Raw genomic sequence first — 23,520 nt, 5'->3', positions numbered from 1 at the left:
AGGGAGATGCTGCCTCCAAGAACCGCCAAAGTCTAACACACATAATCGAAGCATATCCTCTATGGTCTGGATGGTCCTTTCTGACTGTCCATCAGTCTGTGGGTGGAAAGCAGTACTAAAATCCAATCTCGTGCCCATCGCACTTTGCAGACTCCGCCAAAAGCGGGAGGTAAACTGAGGTCCTCTGTCTGAAACTATAGACACTGGAACTCCATGTAATCTCACTATCTCATCTAGATAGACCTGTGCCAACTTATCCACAGAATAGTTACTCCGTACTGGAAGAAAATGAGCAGATTTCGTGAGTCTGTCCACAATCACCCATATCGAGTCTATCCTGTTGGACGCTACTGGTAAACCCACTACAAAATCCATGGCTATGTTCTCCCATTTCCACTCTGGAATCGGTAATGGGTTAAGCATTCCGGCTGGTTTCTGATGCTCTAATTTCACCCTCTGACAAACCTCACAGGCTGTCACGAACTGCGCCACTTCTTTCTTCATGGCTGGCCACCAATAGACCCTTTTCAGATCCTGATACATCTTGGTGGCTCCTGGGTGAACACTATACCTCGCATTATGAGCTTCCCTCATAATGTCTTCCTTCACACTGCCCCTATCTGGTACACAAAGTCGACTCCCATAGCGAAGGATCCCTTTGCTGTCAAATCTGAACTCTACACTATTGCCTGACTGAACAGTCCTGGCAATTTTCATCAACTCAGGGTCCTCATGCTGTCTCTGAGCTATCTGCTCCAGAAACACAGGTGTCACTCTCCTCTGTGCTATCAACGCACCTGTACCAGACAACTCTAGCTGTAATCCCTCATCGAAGAGCTTATAAAGCTCCATCACAACTGGTCTCCGCTCTACTGCTATATGGGATAAATTGCCTAGTGACTTCCGGCTTAGGGCGTCTGCGACAACATTCGCCTTACCTGGATGATACTGGATTTTACAATCATAATCACTGAGCAATTTGACCCACCTTCTCTGCCGCAAATTCAGTTCTCTCTGACTTAAGATGTACTGTAAACTCTTGTGATCGGTGAAGATCTCGCATTTAACCCCGTAGAGGTAATGCCGCCACATCTTAAGTGCAAAGATAACTGCTACCATCTCTAGGTCGTGGGTAGGGTAATTCAACTCGTGCTTCTTCAACTGTCTAGAAGCATAAGCTATTACTCGATCACTCTGCATCAATACACAACCCAATCCCACTCGAGATGCATCACAGAACACTGTGAACTCTTCATTACTGACAGGCAGAGCTAACACTGGTGCTGTTGTCAATCTCCTCTTGAGCTCCTCAAAGCTCTCGTCACACTGGTCTGACCAGATAAACTTCTGGTTCTTCTGAGTCAATTTGGTCATAGGAGCTGCTATCTTTGAGAAGTTCTGAACGAACCTCCTGTAGTACCCTGCCAGTCCCAAAAAGCTTTTAATCTCAGTCACTGTCGTGGGTCTGGGCCAGTTAGCTACAGCCTCTATCTTCTTGGGGTCTACCTCAATACCCTCTGCTGATACCACATGTCCCAAGAAGGCAATGCTCCGTAACCAAAACTCACACTTCGAGAACTTGGCATATAAACCATGCTCTCTCAGTGTCTGCAGAACGATCCTCAGATGCTGGGCATGCTCCTCTGCATCTCTGGAATACACTAAGATATCATCGATAAACACAATGACAAAGTGATCCAGAAACTCACTGAATACCCTGTTCATGAGATCCATAAATGCTGCAGGGGCGTTAGTCAACCCGAACGGCATCACTAAGAACTCATAATGCCCATATCTGGTCCTAAAAGCTGTCTTAGGCACATCTGCCTCTCTGACTCTCAACTGATGATACCCAGATCTCAGATCTATTTTCGAGAAACAACCTGCTCCAGCTAGCTGGTCAAATAGATCATCAATCCGAGGTAAAGGATACCTATTCTTGATAGTGACCTTGTTCAACTGTCTGTAGTCGATACAAAGTCTGAGGGATCCATCCTTCTTTCTGACAAAGAGCACTGGAGCACCCCAAGGTGAGGTACTAGGGCGGATGAAACCCTTATCTACCAAGTCCTGCAACTGTTCTTTCAACTCTATTAACTCAGCTGGCGCCATCCTGTAGGGAGGAATAGAGATAGGTCTGGTACCTGGCAGTAATTCAATTTCAAACCCTATCTCCCTATCAGGTGGTAGTCCTGGTAAATCGTCTGGGAACACATCGAGAAACTCTCGGACTACTGGTACTGTGGCTGGTTCCCTCACCTGACTGTCTAGCTCTCTCACATGAGCTAGAAACCCCTGACAACCCCTCCTAAGCAAACGACGAGCCTGAAGGGCTGAAATCATACCTCTGGGTGTACCTCTCCTGTCTCCTCTGAAGACACACTCTGACCCATCCTGGTCTCTGAGACTCACTAGCTTCTCTCGACAGTCCAACGTAGCACTATATGTAGATAACCAATCCATCCCTAGAATGACATCAAAATCCGTCAAATCTAGAACCACAAGGTCAGCTGGAAGGTATCTACCCTCGATAAACACTGGACTGAAACGACAGACTGACACTGCCACTGATGGGTCACATCTAGGTCCACTGACCCAGAGAGGATACTCTAACTCAGAACTGATCAAACCCAATCTCTCTATGGCTCTCGAAGCAATAAAGGAATGAGAAGCACCGGGGTCCATCAAAGCATACACATCTGAACACCCAATGATGAGATTACCTGACACCACTGTGTTCGACGTGTTAGCCTCCTCCTGTGTCACTGTGAAAATCCGTGCTGGGGCTATCGGATTTCCACCTCGGGAACCTGCTGCTGAAGTAGAGGCTACCCCTCTCCCTCTACCTCTGCCATTAGTCTGCGACATGACTGGAGCTGCTGGCCGTGCAACTGGCTGTACACTGCCTGAACTCATCTGCTGGGATGGTGCAAAAGTCATCTGCGGACAATCCCGAGCAATATGCCCTTCCTGTCCACATCGAAAACAAGCTGTAGATCCCAACCGACAAACTCCTCCATGTGGTTTTCCGCATCGTCTGCAGACTGGAGCTGTGCCAGAGCTTGAGCCACTACCTATTCCCAGACCTGACTTGACTTTACTCCAGAACTTACTCTTTGTTCCTTTTGCTCTCTCCCATCTTTTACTGCTTGGAGTAGGGGCGTTAGAACCCGAAGCCTGTGCCTTTGACTGTTTCTGAATATTGGCACTAGCTTCCATTTTCCTGGCTGCGTCTACTATGGTATGGAAACTCTCCTTTTCTGCTGGAAGAATCAAAGAAGCATACCTGGGATGCAGTCTCATAGTATATCTCCTTGCTTTCTTCTGATCAGTATCATAGGCTTGACCCACGTACTGAAGCAGATCCAGGAACTTATCTGTGAATTCATCAACATTCATCTCATCTGTCTGTCTTAACTGTTCGAATTCAATTACTTTCATCTCCCTCGAACTGTCAGGAAAAGCCCACCCTGCAAACTCATTGGCGAACTCTCCCCATGACATGCTGTCCATTCTAGGCTCCACATAATTCTTAAACCATTCTCTGGCTTTCTTGCATTTTACTGTGAAACCTGCCATCTCAATGGCTCTCCTATCATCTGCTCCCAATTCACTGGTTATCATCCTAACTGCTCTGAGATAATCAAATGGATCATCTCCCGTGTTGTATTTAGGAGCATCCAATTTCAAGTACTCTGTCATTTGGACTTTACCTCCAGATGAGCTAGGTTCATGTCTGTCAACAACAGGGGCTACTGGTTCTGGTGGTAGTACTGGTTCATTTGGCTCTAGGTGTGCTGCACTTGGATGGGTAGGGGAAGAGGGATATATAGGATATGGTGGATAGTAAGGATAAGGCATATAAGGCATATAAGGAGGATATGGCACAAAACTCGAGTACTCCGACATACCTCCCATCGGATACTCTGGATAGCCAAAACCTGAGGTCTGAGCACCTCCCTGCGACTCTCCCATACCTTCCTCAAAACTGCCTATACCCATGCTGTCATCTCTAGACTGATCAATCTCCATAGCTTCCCTCCTTTCCTCTGATCTTCCTCCCCTAGCTGTTCCTCTTCTGCTCTCGTCGACAGACCTTCTAGGGTCTATTGACGTACCTTCCCTGCTAGATCTCTGAGACCTTGCCCTTGGCAATGCAGGAGGACGAGCAGCTGGTCTCTCACTCTCTGGTGGGACTCCAGTCAATCGAGCTGATCGATGAGTTCCTCGCATCTTTACTCTGGAAACACAACATATAACAGACCACTTTAGCACATAAACATCACATATCAATCAGACACATACAACACTCATGGCATATCATAGCAGATAGGACTCAAGACCCTATCCTAGTGGACATGATTTCCTATTGTGCTTGACCACTTCTAACCTGTCTGAGCCCAACACTGTCTCTATAGGTCCGATCATGTGAACCTAGGGCTCTGATACCAATCTGTAACGACCCCAAAATGGACCGTCACCGGCGCTAGGATTCAAGTCGGCTTAAGGCCGCCAGAACCCGTAGCAAGCCTGCTATACTCGCTGTGTACCTGTAAACCTCATACATGATCATACATTTTCTGTGAAAATAAAACTCTTTTCTGAACCAAGGCTTAACCTGTGCATGCACTATCTCTGTACTCTGTACTCATGTACTCTGTACTCTGTATCCCTGACTAGAGCTTGCTCTAGATGGGTTCACTCATACCTGTTAAGCCTGGTTTTCACATACAAGAAAAACATATATACATATACAGATCATGTACAAAACATACATCACTAGGTCAAGCAACAACTATTACATCTCTTTAATATTACATGTCCACTCTAAGCTATTACAGATCTCTTTACTTTTCCTGTACTCTGCTGGACTGTCCCTGTACACTGTACACTGAACCTGCAAAACTGGGGTTAAGGGAGTGGGATGAGCTCTATAGCCCAGTGAGTAGAACAGTACAACATCTTAGTCAAATATGATCTCATGGAATGCACCATATCACAGACAAGCCACATCAAGAGTAAACCTGTCACCACCTAGTCCCAGTAACTCTGTGCCAGGGCGTAGAATCGAGCACCTGGTCTTCCTGTCATATATGTATATGTGTATATAACACCTCTGTACTTACCATTGCCAGGGCGTAGTCAAAGGCTCCTGGACTTTGCTATACCTGCCAGGGCGTAGTCAAAGGCTCCTGGACTTCGCTATACCTGCCAGGGCGTAGTCAAAGGCTCCTGGACTTCCTGTCTGAGACTATTGGATCATTCAGCATTCACTCACATCACCAAATAACGATGCAATGCAACATATTCGTGAATACTAATGCAATCAACCTATGGCATAAACATGATGCATGAGATATGCTAAAAGCAGTTTGTGGTTCAATTAAAAGTCATAAGTTTAGTTCCACTCACCTCTGGCTATCTGGACTGACTGACTCTGCAGGCTCTGAACCTCTGGAGCAGTACTCACCGCTGCTCTCTCTGGTTCCTCTGGTCTGTACCAATACAGATGGACTCAAATGAGGGACCAAACAAGCATAGAAATAACTCTTTTAAACTCCCCAAGAATCCCCTTAAACTCACTCAACTATCCATGCAAAGCATGCAAAAGAAAGCTGGACAGGACACTTTCGGCGGCAGGTTCGGCGGCCGAAAGTCCTCTCCAGAAACGAAACTCAAGCACCTTCGGCGGCACCTTCGGCTGCCGAATCCCCCAAACAGAGCCGAACATGCAAAACAGGCTGTGGCAGCCAAGTCACCATGCAAGAGGTTCGGCGGCCGAATGAACCTTCGGCTGCCGAACCTGAGTTCATCCAGAACTCAGCTTCAACGGCAAACCATCTTCTCCTTCCCTTCAACCACTCAAACCATATATACTCCAACTCCTCAACACACATATACTCACGTATATGATCACAGGGGTCCAAAACTATCTAATAACCCCAAACTATCTAATAACCCCAAACAACAAAGCACACATAACACAGAAACATGTATACATGCATAACTCATCAAAACCACTACTTCTCACTTAACCATGCATCTCTCTCCCTTACTTCCATAAAACCTTCAGAAAACACATAAACAGGTCAAGAGCCTTACTTACCTCCTGTAACAAGAAGCTGAACACTCTGAACTAAGGAAAAATGGATCACCTTCTCTTCACACTCATAAACACTCAACACTATGTTTGTTTTCACGTCAAAACTTTCCACACCTGTGAAACCCTTAGCCTGAGCAGCTCAAAGCGTGCAGATAAAGCATGGGAGATGTGACCAACTTCTGGACATGATCTGGTGAGAACACCTGTCCAAAATGCTGACTAAGGGATACCACACTGCTGGCTAAGCAACTCAGCTTCGGCTGCCGAATCGCCTACAAAACCATGCAACATTCGGGGGCCGAACCTGAATTCGGAAACCGAATATTGGGCACTTTCGGCGGCCGAACTTATCTTCGGCGGCCGAACTTGGCTCCTCTGCCTTGGTTTATTTCAACGCAAAACTTGGTTCCATTTACCTGTAACACAATAAACCACACAACATTCGTGAGAAACTCATATCTCCTACCCTCTAGAGGATTCCGACATCCCGGAGTCCACCGGACGACAAGAATTCCGGTGCCGGACTCTAGCCGGGTATTACACTAATGTTTGGAAATCCTGAGATTATTGCAACCCAGTTGCGCAGCGGAAAAATAAAATCTCTGTTGATTTCCTTTCCCAAAATCTGAGTGCTTCGTTTAATTTACAAAAAGAATATGAGACTAACCTGTTAATCTCGTTGAGAAGAGACAATGTTGGACTAATGGTGCTGCCTTTTCAAACGAACACCCTCTATGGTATCCACACGAACGTCTTCTATCCTTCTAGAGTGCTAGCTCTCTCAAAGATGGATAGATTATGTGCTCCACAATCTGCAATCTTTTAGACTGAGTTTTCTCAAAAACACGTACCTTCCACAATTCGTAGAAGGGGTATTTATATGTTTCAGTCTTTTGTTTTCACACAAATCCTTTTCCTAAAAAGAGTTGTATTTTTTTCCACAAATTTTTTTCCTAAAAGGAGTTGTGTTTATCCCACAACTCCTTTTCCTAAAAGGAGTTGTGTTCATAACCCACTATCACAATCTTACTGATACTCAAATATCTTATGTGATAGAATCCTTTATCTGTAACAGTTACAGATAGACTGCAAATATTTTAAATATTATTATCTCATAATAATAAATGATTAATAATAATAACACTTTATTATTATTAATTATAATAACACTTTATTATTATTAATTATAATAATAATTAATATTAATAATAATAACACTTATTATTATTAATTATATTAATAATTAATAATAATAATAATAACACTTTATTATTATTAAATATATTAATAATAACAACACTTTATTATTATTAAATATTAATAATAATAACACTTTATTAATATTAAATATATTAATGATTAATAATAATAACACTTATTATTATTAATTATATGAATGGGCTTTGGGCTTTTAGCCCATTAATATGACATAACACATCAACAACGTTCTTTTGTGTGTGACCCAATAGGCTCACATTAATTGGCAATAGGCCCAGTCCCAGAAGGCCCATAAGTCATAAGTGGCCTCTAGCAAGACATTATGACTACCCAACTAATTATGAGCATCAATAGTCCGATAAAGCCTAATAGAACATGAATTAATCCCTTTGTCACACGATATCTAGTTTGAACATAAGTCATGGTCAATGTCAAATTTATAATGTTCAAACTTATGATTTCTCGATCTCTAAGTAGACTGATAAATTCAAATGATATTGATCACACTATCAATTCATTTGAGCATGGCCATGCATTTCTCAGTCTCACTTATCGAGGGGCCCAGAAGATATCTCTCTCATAGAGAGGGACAAATCCTATCTTGATTGTTCATTATCCTCTACATAATTTCTATTATGCTCAATCATAACCTTTATGATTGTCCGATTAAAGACAACGTTTGGTTATGTCAAAACATAATAGTCCTTATGTTGGAAACTATGACAATCTCAAGTCAAAGGATTAAGACATAACTACTTTGAGATTCACTTATGCCAATGACCCATGTAGTGATCTCAATGCGGGTCCATCCAATACTTTGTTCTCTAACAAGTATTTATGATTATTGAATTATATCAACATATACATAATCATCTCATGATTATCAATCAATAATCATACCAGTTATATTTTATTATTATCAACATAATAATAAGTAACCAGAGATGATAATTATTATTATGTAACATGCAAACAAATAATAATGATAAAAACCTCTTTTATTAATAACCAAAATGACATACAAAAAGGTCCAAGATAATTGCCATAAATATGTTGGGTTTAACTCATTTGACTTAGTTTTCTTAGAAGTTATGTTATAGATATTGTTGTCTCTAGAATCATCTAGATCAATGACATAAAGGCCATCATATGAATTTGCAATACAATAAGGCAAATCATCTTTATTAATGGAGCATTTCTTATTCTTAATAAGAAACGAAAAACCTTCATCGTCCAAAACAGAAACTGAAATAATATTCCTACACAAAGTAGGAACATAAAAGCAATTATTCAAAACTCACAAAAGCCCATTGGGCAACACAAGTTCATATGTCCCTACAGCCATGGCAGCAACTCTTGCTCCATTGCCTACACGTAGGTCCACTTCGCCCTTTTCAGTTTTCTACTCCTTTTGAGACTCTGCATATTTGTACAAATGTGAGAACCATATCTGGTATCTAATACCCATGAAGTAGAAATAGATAAACAATATCTATAACAAAAATACTTGAAGTCGTAGTCTCACTACTCTTCTTCTTCTTGCACTCATCCAAATAGAGTTTGAAATTTCTCTTCCAATGCCCTGGTTCCTTGCAATGGAAGCAAATTCCTTCCTTAGGAACTTTTGCCTTGGATTGCCATTTAGGCTTGCCTCGTCCCTTAGGCCCATTACCACCTTTGGGCTTGGGCTTCCCTTTATTTTTCATGGGCTTACCCTTATTGACATTCAAAATTTGGGTAGGCTTTTTCTTGATATTTACCTCAGCTGTTTTTAGCATCCCATGCAGCTCAGGAGTGGATTTCTCCATATTGTTCATGTTATAGTTCATGACAAACTGAGAAAAACTGCCAGGTAAAGAATGTAGGATCAAATCCGTGGAGAGTTCTAAACTCAAAGGGAAGCCAAGCCTAGCAAGGTGATCAATGTAGGCTTTCATTTTCAAAACATGGGCACTAACTGATTCACCTTCAGCCATTTTGCAATCATGCAATGCAATGGTGGTTTCATACCTGTCCTGCGTAGCTTGTTGTTGGAAAGCCTGTTTGAGATGGACACTCATCTCATAGGCCTCAAGGTGCTCCAGATCCTTCTGAAGTTCTGGGCACATAGTTGCCAACATAAGACATCCAATGTCATTAGAATCATCCACATGCTTCTTATACTTGTTCTTAACAGCATTAGTAGCATCAGCAGGAGGTGGTTCTGGGATAGCTTCATCAAGCACATAGGACTTTTTCTCTTGCTTGAGAACAATTCTCAAGTTTCTAAACCAGTCAACAAAATTAGTCCCATTTTCTTTCAGTTTATCCTTCTCAAGGATAGATCGCAGTGATAAGGTGGAATTGTTATTAGCAGCCATAATTATCTACAAAATATGCAAACATGATTAATTTAGTAAATTAATATTGAGGTGGTAATAATCTCCCACTAAAATACAACCCTCAAAATAATAATAATATTTTAGTGGGCTAAGATCCATATTGCACCTAATTCTAAGTCAGCTTTAGCATGACGCTTAGAATTAAGTTATTTAGGTAGGTAACCCCTTACCAATTACATTTAATGTAACTCTTAGATTATGAGGTGTTGACATCATATGTCAAATGCATGTTATACCCCATCTAATGTCTTAGGCCCAAAATCGTTTTGATAGCCTAATTAAGCTCAACCAAAATTAAATAAATGAGTAACTATTACTCATTCTATCTTACTAGGATAACCTAATACACTTTGCTTTAGCAAAACCTGCATTTTGGTGATCTTAGTCTTGATAGGTGTTTAATATATGGGTGGCATTAAAACTTAAAATTTTAGAGTGAGGGTTCATCTTTTAATTTTAATTATTTTATCTTATATATATATTATAGCATTCTATATGCATACATATATATATATATAGACAATAATACATAGTATCTCATACTAATATATGACAAAATAATAAAATATAGTCATTTAAATATGATTTAAAGACTAAAATAAATTAATTTAAAATTTATTTTCTTACAATTATTTTGTCTTACATATATATATTATAGCATCTTATATGCATATATATATAAACAATAATGCATAGTATCTCATACTAATATATGACAAAATAATAAAACTATTTTACATAGTCATTTAAATCTAATTTAAAGATTAAAATAAAATAATTTTAAAATTTATTTTCTTATTAAAATATATATATATATATATATATATATATATATATATATATATATTTTATTTCTATTTTATTTTATATCAAGAGACAAAATTGTAATTTCGGTAAAAGCCCTAACTACCGCATGAAAGTTACTGTGCACTCGTCGGCCAGACCAGCCACTGGAGAGACGAGCAACACTTGCGCCCCGCCAGTGTCCCGTCCGCCACCAGCCATGCTTAAGCAATTGGCGGTTCCTGCAATGGGCCACGATAAGAAGATCGTCTGATGACGATCTCAACAGCCATAAATGCTGTAGCTGCGCACGGCATGCGTCATCAGGCCATCGCCAGATGTCCCAAGAGCTGTTAATCTCTTCCACGATTTTCAGGAAAATCTTTTCCTTTTTTATTTAAAAAAATTTTTATTAATTTATTTTTTCTAATAAAAATTAAAATTATCTAAATGATTCAATCATTCATCTATAATTATCATGTCATTTTAATAAATATATATCGTATATATAATATCAATCATGGCATAATTAACTTAAATGAAAAGAACAGGTTAGCTTTGATACTACTGTTGGGAAATCCTGAGATTATTACAACCCAGTTGATTTCCTTTCCCAGAATCCGAGTGCTTCGTTTAATTTACAAAAGGAATATGAGACTAACCTGTTAATCTCGTTCAGAAGAGACAATGTTGGACTGATGGTGCTGCCTTTTCAAACGAACACCCTCTATGGCATCCATACAAACGTCTTCTATTCTTCTAGAGTGCTAGCTCTCTCAAAGATGAATAGATTATGTGCTTCACAATCTGCAATATTTTAGACTGAGTTTTCTCAAAAACACGTACCTTCCACAATTCGTAGAAGGGGTATTTATATGTTTCAGTTTTTTATTTTCACACAAATCCTTTTCTTAAAAGGAGTTGTATTTTTTCCCACAACTCCTGTTATGTTCATAACCCACTATCACAATCTTACAGATACTCAAATATCTTATGTGATAGAATCCTTTATCTGTAACAGTTACGGATAGACTGCAAATATTTTAAATATTATTATCTCATAATAATAAATGATTATTAATAATAACACTTTATTATTATTAATTATAATAATAATAACACTTATTATTATTAATTACATTAATAATTAATAATAATAATAATAAAACTTTATTATTATTAAATATATTAATGATTAATAATAACACTTATTATTATTAATTATATTAATGGGCTTTGGGCTTTTAGCCCATTAATATGACATAGCACATCAACAACGTTCTTTTGTGTGTGACCCAATAGACTCACATTAATTGGCAATAGGCCCAGTCCCACAAGGCCCATAAGTCATAAGTGGCCTCTAGCAATACATTATGACTACCCAACTAATTATGAGGATCAATAGTCCGATAAAGCCTAATAGAACATGAATTAATCCCTTTGTCACACGATATCTAGTTTGAACATAAGTCATGGTCAATGTTGTAACGACCCCAAAATGGACCGTCACCGGCGCTAGGATTCAGGTCGGCTTAAGGCCGCCAGAACCCGTAGCAAGCCTGCTATACTCTCTGTGTACCTGTAAACCTCATACATGATCATACATTTTCTGTGAAAATAAAACTCTTTTCTGAACCAAGGCTTAACCTGTGCATGCACTATCTCTGTACTCTGTACTCATGTACTCTGTACTCTGTATCCCTGACTAGAGCTTGCTCTAGATGGGTTTGCTCATACCTGTTAAGCCTGGTTTTCACATACAGGAAAACATAGATACATATACAGATCATGTACAAAACATACATCACTAGGTCAAGAAACAACTATTACATCTCTTTAAGATTACATGTCCACTCTAAGCTATTACAGATCTCTTTTCTTTTTTTCCTGTACTCTGCTGGACTGTCCCTGTACACTGTACACTGAACCTGCAAAACTGGGGTTAAGGGAGTGGGATGAGCTCTATAGCCCAGTGAGTAGAACAGTAAAACATCTCAGTAAAATATGATCTCATGGAATGCACCATATCACAGACAAGCCACATCACGAGTAAACCTGTCACCACATAGTCCCAGTAACTCTGTGCCAGGGCGTAGAATCGAGCACCTGGTCTTCCTGTCATATATGTATATGTGTATATAACACCTCTGTACTTACCATTGCCAGGGCGTAGTCAAAGGCTCCTGGACTTGCTATACCTGCCAGGGCGTAGTCAAAGGCTCCTGGACTTCCTGTCTGAGACTATTGGATCATTCAGCATTCACTCACATCACCAAATAACAATGCAATGCAACATATTCGTGACTACTAATGCAATCAACCTATGGCATAAACATGATGCATGAGATATGCTAAAAGCAGTTTGTGGTTCCATTAAAAGTCATAAGTTTAGTTCCACTCACCTCTGGCTATCTGGACTGACTGACTCTGCAGGCTCTGAACCTCTGGAGCAGTACTCACTGCTGCTCTCTCTGGTTCCTCTGGTCTGTACCTATACAGATGAACTCAAATGAGGGACCAAACAAACGTAGACATACCTCTCTTAAACTCCCCAAGAATCCCCGTAAACTCACTCAACTATCCATGCAAAGCGTGCAAAAGAGAGCTGGACAGGACACTTTCGGCGGCAGGTTCGGCGGCCGAATGTCCTCTCCAGAGACGAAACTCAAGCACCTTCGGCGGCACCTTCGGCGGCCGAATCCCCCAAACAAAGCCGAACATGCAAAAACACTCGGGGGCAAGCTGTGGCAGCCTAAGCCACCATGCAGGAGGTTCGGCGGCCGAATGAACCTTCGGCTGCCGAACCTGAGTTCATCCAGAACTCAGCTTCAACGGCAAACCATCTTCTCCTTCCCTTCAACACTTTATCCTTCACGTATTTAACACACATATACTCAAGTATATGTTCACAGGGGTCCAAAACTAGCTAATAACCCCAAACAACAAAACAAACATAACACATAATCAGGAATACATTCATAAATCATCAAATCTCCCATTAACTCCCTAAACATGCATCTCTCTTCCCAACTCCTATAAAACCTTCAGAAAACATAAAACCCTGGTCAAGAGCATCACTTACCTCCTGAAGCAAGAAGCTTAACACTCTGAACAAGGGAAAACGGACCAACTCTTCTCACACTCTCAAACTCTCTCAACCTCACTTTGTGCTTCAAAACCTTCACAACGTGGTAACCGAGCAAACTCTTGCATGAGCTGCTCAAACTTAGCACATAAAGCATAGGAGACGTGGCCAACTTCTGGACATGATCTGGTGATCACACCTGTCCAAAACGCTGACTCAGGGATACCAAACTGCTGGCTAAGCAACTCAGCTTCGGCTGCCGAATCGCATGCAAAACCATGCAACATTCGGGGGCCGAACCTGACTTCGGAAGCCGAACATCTTGGGCACTTTCGGCGGCCGAACTTGGCTCTTCTACCTTGGTACCATTTCAACTCAAAACTCACTTCCATTAACCTTAACACCAAACTATAACACCATAAACATACCATAACACTTAGAAACCATAACTCCTACCCGTATAAGAATCCCAACACCCCGGATGCCACCAGACAACAGGAATTCCGGTGCCGGATTCTAGCCGGGTATTACATTCTCCCCTCCTTAAGAACATTCGTCCTCGGATGTTCCTCAACAAAACAAAACACAAGGAGGAAACTAACCTCAAAACAAATATGGATACTGCTGGAGCATAGACTCCCGCGTCTCCCATGTGCATTCTTCTAGATTATGGTGGTTCCATAGAACTTTCACCATCGGAATCTCCTTGTTCCTTAGCTGTCTGATCTGCGTGTCCAGAATCCGTACTGGCTGCTCGATATAGGTGAGATCCGTATGAATCTCCACCTCAGGCTCATTCAGAACCTGATTCGAATCTGACACAAACTGTCGGAGCATAGAAACATGAAATACCGGGTGAATTCTCTCCATAGAAACAGGTAAATCCAGCTTATACGACACATTTCCGATCCTCTGCAACACCTCAAAGGGTCCAATGTACCGTGGAGCCAATTTACCTTTCTTGCCAAAACGAACCACTCCTTTCATTGGAGACACTTTCAGCAATACCCAATTACCCTCGTGAAATTCTAACTGCTTTCTGCGAACATCTGCATAACTTTTCTGTCTACTCTGAGCTGTTCTGATTCTCTCTCTGATCATGGGCACCATTCTACTGGTAATGTCTACTAACTCTGGCCCTGCAAGAGCCTTCTCTCCTACCTCTTCCCAGCAAACAGGGGATCTGCACTTCCTCCCATATAATGCTTCATAAGGAGCCATTCCAATGCTAACATGATGACTGTTATTGTAGGCAAACTCCACCAAAGGGAGATGCTGCCTCCAAGACCCGCCAACGTCTAACACACACAGTCGAAGCATATCCTCTATGGTCTGGATGGTCCTTTCTGACTGTCCATCAGTCTGTGGGTGGAAAGCAGTCCGCCAAAAGCGGGAGGTAAACTGAGGTCCTCTGTCTGAAACTATAGACACTGGAACTCCATGTAATCTCACTATCTCATCCAGATAGACCTGTGCCAGCTTATCCACAGAATAGGTACTCCGTACTGGAAGAAAATGAGCAGATTTCGTGAGTCTGTCCACAATCACCCATATCGAGTCTATCCTGTTGGACGCTACTGGTAAACCCACTACAAAATCCATGGCTATGTTCTCCCATTTCCACTCTGGAATCGGTAATGGGTTAAGCATTCCGGCTGGTTTCTGATGCTCTAATTTCACCCTCTGACAAACCTCACAGGCTGTCACAAATTGCGCCACTTCTTTCTTCATGGCTGGCCACCAATAGACCCTTTTTAGATCCTGATACATCTTGGTGGCTCCTGGGTGAACACTATACCTCGCATTATGAGCTTCCCTCATAATGTCTTCCTTCACACTGCCCCTATCTGGTACACAAAGTCGACTCCCATAGCGAAGGATCCCTTTGCTGTCAAAACGAAACTCTGCACTGTTGCCTGACTGAACAGTCCTGGCAATTTTCATCAACTCAGGGTCCTCATGCTGTCTCTGAGCTATCTGCTCCAGAAACACAGGTGTCACTCTCATCTGTGCTATCAATGCACCTGTACCAGAAAACTCTAGCTGTAATCCCTCGTCAAAGAGCTGATAAAGCTCCATCACAACAGGTCTCTGCTCTGCTGCTATATGGGATAAACTGCCTAGTGACTTCCGGCTTAGGGCGTCTGCGACAACATTCGCCTTACCCGGATGATACTGGATCTTACAATCATAATCACTGAGCAATTCGACCCATCTTCTCTGCCTCAAATTCAGCTCTCTCTGACTTAAGATGTACTGTAAACTCTTGTGATCAGTGAAGATCTCGCATTTAACCCCGTAGAGGTAATGCCGCCACATCTTAAGTGCAAAGATAACTGCTGCCATCTCGAGGTCATGGGTAGGGTAATTCAACTCGTGCTTCTTCAACTGTCTAGAAGCATAAGCTATTACTCTATCACTCTGCATCAATACACAACCCAATCCCACTCGAGATGCATCACAGAATACTGTGAACTCTTCATTATTGACAGGCAGAGCTAACACTGGTGCTGTTGTCAATCTCCTCTTGAGCTCCTCAAAGCTCTCTTCACACTGGTCTGACCAGATAAATTTCTGGTTCTTCTGAGTCAATTTGGTCATAGGAGCTGCTATCTTTGAGAAGTTCTGAACGAACCTCCTGTAGTAACCTGCTAGTCCCAGAAAGCTTTTAATCTCAGTCACTGTCATGGGTCTGGGCCAGTTAGCTACAGCCTCTATTTTCTTGGGGTCTACCTCAATACCCTCTGCTGATACCACATGTCCCAAGAAGGCAATGCTCCGTAACCAAAACTCACACTTCAAGAACTTGGCATATAAACCATGCTCTCTCAGTGTCTGCAGTACTATCCTCAGATGCTGGGCATGCTCCTCTGCATCTCTGGAATACACTAAGATATCATCGATAAACACAATGACAAAGTGATCCAGAAACTCACTGAATACCCTGTTCATGAGATCCATAAATGCTGCAGGGGCGTTAGTCAACCCGAACGGCATCACTAAGAACTCATAATGCCCATATCTGGTCCTAAAAGCTGTCTTAGGCACATCTGCCTCTCTGACTCTCAACTGATGATACCCAGATCTCAGATCTATGTTTGAGAAACAACCTGCTCCAGCTAGCTGGTCAAATAGATCATCAATCCGAGGTAAGGGATATCTATTCTTGATAGTGACCTTGTTCAACTGTCTGTAGTCGATACAAAGTCTGAGGGATCCATCCTTCTTTTTGACAAAGAGCACTGGAGCACCCCAAGGTGAGGTACTAGGGCGGATGAAACCCTTATCTACCAAGTCCTGCAACTGTTCTTTCAACTCTAGTAACTCCGCTGGCGCCATCCTGTAGGGAGGAATAGAGATAGGTCTAGTTCCTGGCAGTAATTCAATTTCAAACCCTATCTCCCTATCAGGTGGTAGTCCTGGCAAATCGTCTGGGAACACATCGAGAAACTCTCGGACGACTGGTACTGTGGCTGGTTCCCTCACCTGACTGTCTAGCTCTCTCACATGAGCTAGAAACCCCTGACAACCCCTCCTAAGCAAACGACGAGCCTGAAGGGCTGAAATCATACCTCTGGGTGTACCTCTCCTGTCTCCTCTGAAGACACACTCTGACCCATCCTGGTCTCTGAGACTCACTAGCTTCTCTCGACAGTCCAACGTAGCACTATATGCAGATAGCCAATCCATCCCTAGAATGACATCAAAATCTGTCAAGTCTAGAACCACAAGGTCAGCTGGAAGGCATCTACCCTCTATGAATACTGGACTGAAACGACAGACTGACACTGCCACTGATGGGTCACATTTAGGTCCACTGACCCAGAGAGGATACTCTAACTCAGAACTGATCAAACCCAATCTCTCTATGGCTCTCGAAGCAATAAAGGAATGAGAAGCACCGGGGTCCATCAAAGCATACACATCTGAACACCCGATGATGAGATTACCTGACACCACTGTGTTCGACGTGTTAGCCTCCTCCTGTGTCACTGTGAAAATCCGTGCTGGGGCTACCGGATTTCCACCTCGGGAACCTGCTGCTGAAGTAGAGGCTACCCCTCTCCCTCTACCTCTGCCACTCGTCTGAGGCATGACTGGAGCTGCTGGCCGTACAACTGGCTGTACCACACTGCCTGAACTCATCTGCTGGGATGGTGCAAAGTCATCTGCGGACAATCCCGAGCAATATGCCCTTCCTGTCCACATCGAAAACAAGCTGTAGATCCCAACCGACAAACTCCTCCATGTGGTTTTCCGCATCTTCTGCAGACTGGAGCTGTGCCAGAGCTTGAGCCACTACCTATTACCAGACCTGACTTGACTTTACTCCAAAACTTACTCTTTGTTCCTTTTGCTCTATCCCATCTTTTACTGCTTGGTGTGGGGGCTTTAGAACCCGAAGCCTGTGCCTTTGACTGTTTCTGAATATTGGCACTAGCTTCCATTTTCCTGGCTGCGTCTACTATGGTATGAAAACTCTCCTTTTCTGCTGGAAGAATCAAGGAAGCATACCTGGGATGCAGTCTCATAGTATATCTCCTTGCTTTCTTCTGATCAGTATCATAGGCTTGACCCACGTACTGAAGCAGATTCAGGAACTTATCTGTAAATTCATCAACACTCATCTCATCTGTCTGTCGCAACTGTTCAAATTCAATTACTTTCATCTCCCTCGAACTATCAGGAAAAGCCCACCCTGCAAACTCATTGGCGAACTCTCCCCATGACATGCTGTCCATTCTAGGCTCCACATAATTCTTAAACCATTCTCTAGCTTTCTTGCATTTTATTGTGAAACCTGCCATCTCAATGGCTCTCCTATCATCTGCTCCCAATTCACTAGTTATCATCCTAACTGCTCTGAGGTAGTCAAATGGATCATCTACTGTGTTGTATTTAGGAGCATCCAAGTTCAAGTACTCCGTCATTTGGACTTTCCCTCCAGATGAGCTAGGTTCATGTCTGACAACAACAGGGGCTACTGGTTCTGTTTGTGGTGGTGGAGGTGCTGGTTCATTTATTTCTGGGTGTGCTGCACTTGGATGTATAGGGGAAGGTGGATACATAGGATATGGTGGATATGATGGGTAATAATGAGGATATGGCATATATGGCATGTATGTAGGATATGGGTCAAAGCGAGAGTACTCCGACATACCCTCCATCGGATACTCTGGCTCCTGAAACACAGCTGGATAATCAAAGCCTGAGGCCTGAACACCTCCTAAAGATTCTCCCATACCTTCATCCATAGACGGATCAGTCTCCATAGCCTCCCTCTCTTCCTCTGATCTTCCTCCCCTAGCTGTTCCTCTTCTGCTCTCGTCGACAGACCTTCTAGGGTCTATTGACGTACCTTCCCTGCTAGATCTCTGAGACCTTGCCCTTGGCAATGCAGGAGGACGAGCAGCTGGTCTCTCACTCTCTGGTGGGACTCCAGTCAATCGAGCTGATCGACGAGTTCCTCGCATCTTTACTCTGGAAACACAACATATAACATACCACTTTAGCACATAAACATCACATAGCAATCATACACATACATCACTCATGACATATCATAACAGATAGGACTCAAGACCCTATCCTAGTGGACATGATTTCCTATTGTGCTTGACCACTTCTAACCTGTCTGAGCCCAACACTGTCTCTATAGGTCCGATCATGTGAACCTAGGGCTCTGATACCAATCTGTAACGACCCCAAAATGGACCGTCACCGGCGCTAGGATTCAGGTCGGCTTAAGGCCGCCAGAACCCGTAGCAAGCCTGCTATACTCTCTGTGTACCTGTAAACCTCATACATGATCATACATTTTCTGTGAAAATAAAACTCTTTTCTGAACCAAGGCTTAACCTGTGCATGCACTATCTCTGTACTCTGTACTCATGTACTCTGTACTCTGTATCCCTGACTAGAGCTTGCTCTAGATGGGTTTGCTCATACCTGTTAAGCCTGGTTTTCACATACAGGAAAACATAGATACATATACAGATCATGTACAAAACATACATCACTAGGTCAAGCAACAACTATTGCATCTCTTTAAGATTACATGTCCACTCTAAGCTATTACAGATCTCTTTTCTTTTTTTCCTGTACTCTGCTGGACTGTCCCTGTACACTGTACACTGAACCTGCAAAACTGGGGTTAAGGGAGTGGGATGAGCTCTATAGCCCAGTGAGTAGAACAGTAAAACATCTCAGTAAAATATGATCTCATGGAATGCACCATATCACAGACAAGCCACATCACGAGTAAACCTGTCACCACATAGTCCCAGTAACTCTGTGCCAGGGCGTAGAATCGAGCACCTGGTCTTCCTGTCATATATGTATATGTGTATATAACACCTCTGTACTTACCATTGCCAGGGCGTAGTCAAAGGCTCCTGGACTTTACTATATACCTGCCAGGGCGTAGTCAAAGGCTCCTGGACTTGCTATACCTGCCAGGGCGTAGTCAAAGGCTCCTGGACTTCCTGTCTGAGACTATTGGATCATTCAGCATTCACTCACATCACCAAATAACAATGCAATGCAACATATTCGTGACTACTAATGCAATCAACCTATGGCATAAACATGATGCATGAGATATGCTAAAAGCAGTTTGTGGTTCCATTAAAAGTCATAAGTTTAGTTCCACTCACCTCTGGCTATCTGGACTGACTGACTCTGCAGGCTCTGAACCTCTGGAGCAGTACTCACTGCTGCTCTCTCTGGTTCCTCTGGTCTGTACCTATACAGATGAACTCAAATGAGGGACCAAACAAACGTAGACATACCTCTCTTAAACTCCCCAAGAATCCCCGTAAACTCACTCAACTATCCATGCAAAGCGTGCAAAAGAGAGCTGGACAGGACACTTTCGGCGGCAGGTTCGGCGGCCGAATGTCCTCTCCAGAGACGAAACTCAAGCACCTTCGGCGGTACCTTCGGCGGCCGAATCCCCCAAACAAAGCCGAACATGCAAAAACACTCGGGGGCAAGCTGTGGCAGCCTAAGCCACCATGCAGGAGGTTCGGCGGCCGAATGAACCTTCGGCTGCCGAACCTGAGTTCATCCAGAACTCAGCTTCAACGGCAAACCATCTTCTCCTTCCCTTCAACACTTTATCCTTCACGTATTTAACACACATATACTCAAGTATATGTTCACAGGGGTCCAAAACTAGCTAATAACCCCAAACAACAAAACAAACATAACACATAATCAGGAATACATGCATAAATCATCAAATCTCCCATTAACTCCCTAAACATGCATCTCTCTTCCCAACTCCTATAAAACCTTCAGAAAACATAAAACCCTGGTCAAGAGCATCACTTACCTCCTGAAGCAAGAAGCTTAACACTCTGAACAAGGGAAAACGGACCAACTCTTCTCACACTCTCAAACTCTCTCAACCTCACTTTGTGCTTCAAAACCTTCACAACGTGGTAACCGAGCAAACTCTTGCATGAGCTGCTCAAACTTAGCACATAAAGCATAGGAGACGTGGCCAACTTCTGGACATGATCTGGTGATCACACCTGTCCAAAACGCTGACTCAGGGATACCAAACTGCTGGCTAAGCAACTCAGCTTCGGCTGCCGAATCGCATGCAAAACCATGCAACATTCGGGGGCCGAACCTGACTTCGGAAGCCGAACATCTTGGGCACTTTCGGCGGCCGAACTTACCTTCGGCGGCCGAACTTGGCTCTTCTACCTTGGTACCATTTCAACTCAAAACTCACTTCCATTAACCTTAACACCAAACTATAACACCATAAACATACCATAACACTTAGAAACCATAACTCCTACCCGTATAAGAATCCCAACACCCCGGATGCCACCAGACAACAGGAATTCCGGTGCCGAATTCTAGCCGGGTATTACAAATGTCAAACTTATAATGGTCAAACTTATAATGTTCAAACTTATGATTTCTCGATCTCTAAGTAGACTGATAAATTCAAATGATATTGATCACACTATCAATTCATTTGAGCATGGCCATGCATTTCTCAGTCTCACTTATCGAGGGGCCCAGAAGATATCTCTCTCATAGAGAGGGACAAATCCTATCTTGATTGTTCATTATCCTCTACATAATTTCTATTATGCTCAATCATAACCTTTATGATTGTCCGATTAAAGACAATGTTTGGTTATGTCAAAACATAATAGTCCTTATGTTGGAAACTATGACAATCTCAAGTCAAAGGATTAAGACATAACTACTTTGAGATTCACTTATGACAATGACCCATGTAGTGATCTCAATGCGGGTCCATCCAATACTTTGTTCTCTAACAAGTATTTATGATTATTGAATTATATCAACATATACATAATCATCTCATGATTATCAATCAATAATCATACCAGTTATATTTTATTATTATCAACATAATAATAAGTAACCAGGGATGATAATCATTATTATGTAACATGCAAACAAATAATAATGATAAAAACCTCTTTTATTAATAACCAAAACGACATACAAAAAGGTTCAAGATAATGGCCTAGGGCATATACACTAACAGCTAAATGTAAGAAATTTGAGCAGGGTTTGCATAGTGACATTAGGGTGCTTTTGGCAGCCCATCCCATCAAAGAGTTCTATGCTCTGGTAAATGCAGCATTGAATATAGAAAAGATAAAAGAAGAAGAACATAGTTGGAGACAGAAAGGAAAACAGAAGAGAGGGCAAACCCAGATACAGGGGCAATCCTCAGCCTCTTAGGCACCTATTAAGAGACAAAGAGGTGCTCAGCCATCAGGGCAGAGTCAGGTACAGAGACAAAGGCAGGGACCAGCACAGAGTTATGCAGGGAGGTTTAGGCAGCAAACTAGTACTACTATAGCCAGTTCAGGAGGCGGACGCAGGGGACAATACCCTGTATGTGAGCACTGTGGTAAAAGGCATTTGGGACTCTGCAGAAAACTTACAGGGGCTTGCTTCAGGTGTGGATCTACTGAGCATCTTATGAGAGACTATCCTAGGGGACAGGTATCATCAGCACCACCTATAGAGAGGCATATTCCTACTGGATCTAGAGGAAGAGGAAGGGGTATAGGTAATCAAACAGGGGCAGCTTCAGCCAGTCAAAGGGTGTCTGAAACAGTAGATAGACCAGACTTCAGAACACCTGCTAGAGCCTATGCTATCAGGGCTAAGGAGGACAGGGACTCCCTAGATGTGATTGTTGGTACATTCTCAATCTTTGATAAACCTGTACATGCATTGATAGACCCGAGATCAACACATTCATACATATGTTTACCCATTATTAATGAGGGAAAATTACAGGCAGATTCTCTAAACCAAGATGTAATACTAACCAACCCCCTTGGTCATAGTGTGATAGTGAGTAAAGTATATAGGGATTATCCTATATCCATCCACAGTCATACTTTCAATGGTGATTTGATAGAGTTACCCTTTAGAGAATTTGACGTAATCCTTGGCATGGATTGATTATCTAGGCATCGAGTAATAGTGGATTGCAGATCAAAAAGAATTACATTGAAAACACTTGTAGATCATGATGTGGTAGTTGTAGGGGAGAGGTCAGATTACTTGTCTAATATTATATCAACAGCTACAGCTAGGAGATTAATCAGTAAGGGTTGTGAAGCCTACCTAGTCTTTGTACTTGAAACCAAAAAGGAGAATCTAGGTGTGCATGATATATCCACAGTGTTTGATTTCTCTGATGTTTTTCCTGATGATCTTCCCGGGTTACCACCAGAGAGAGAGGTGGAATTTTCCATAGATATTATACCAGGCACCACACCTATCTCTATTGCTCCTTATAGGATGGCACCTACTGAATTAAAAGAGTTAAAAATACAACTACGAGAATTGCTTGATAAGGGTTTCATACAACCTAGTATTTCACCTTGGGGCGCACCTGTGTTGTTTGTAAAAAAGAAGTATGGGACACTAAG

This window comes from Manihot esculenta, chromosome 18 (assembly GCF_001659605.2).
Source record: "Manihot esculenta cultivar AM560-2 chromosome 18, M.esculenta_v8, whole genome shotgun sequence".
Lineage (NCBI taxonomy): Eukaryota > Viridiplantae > Streptophyta > Magnoliopsida > Malpighiales > Euphorbiaceae > Manihot > Manihot esculenta.
The sequence above is the reverse complement of the archived record's forward strand: the minus strand, read 5'-3'. Positions refer to the sequence as shown.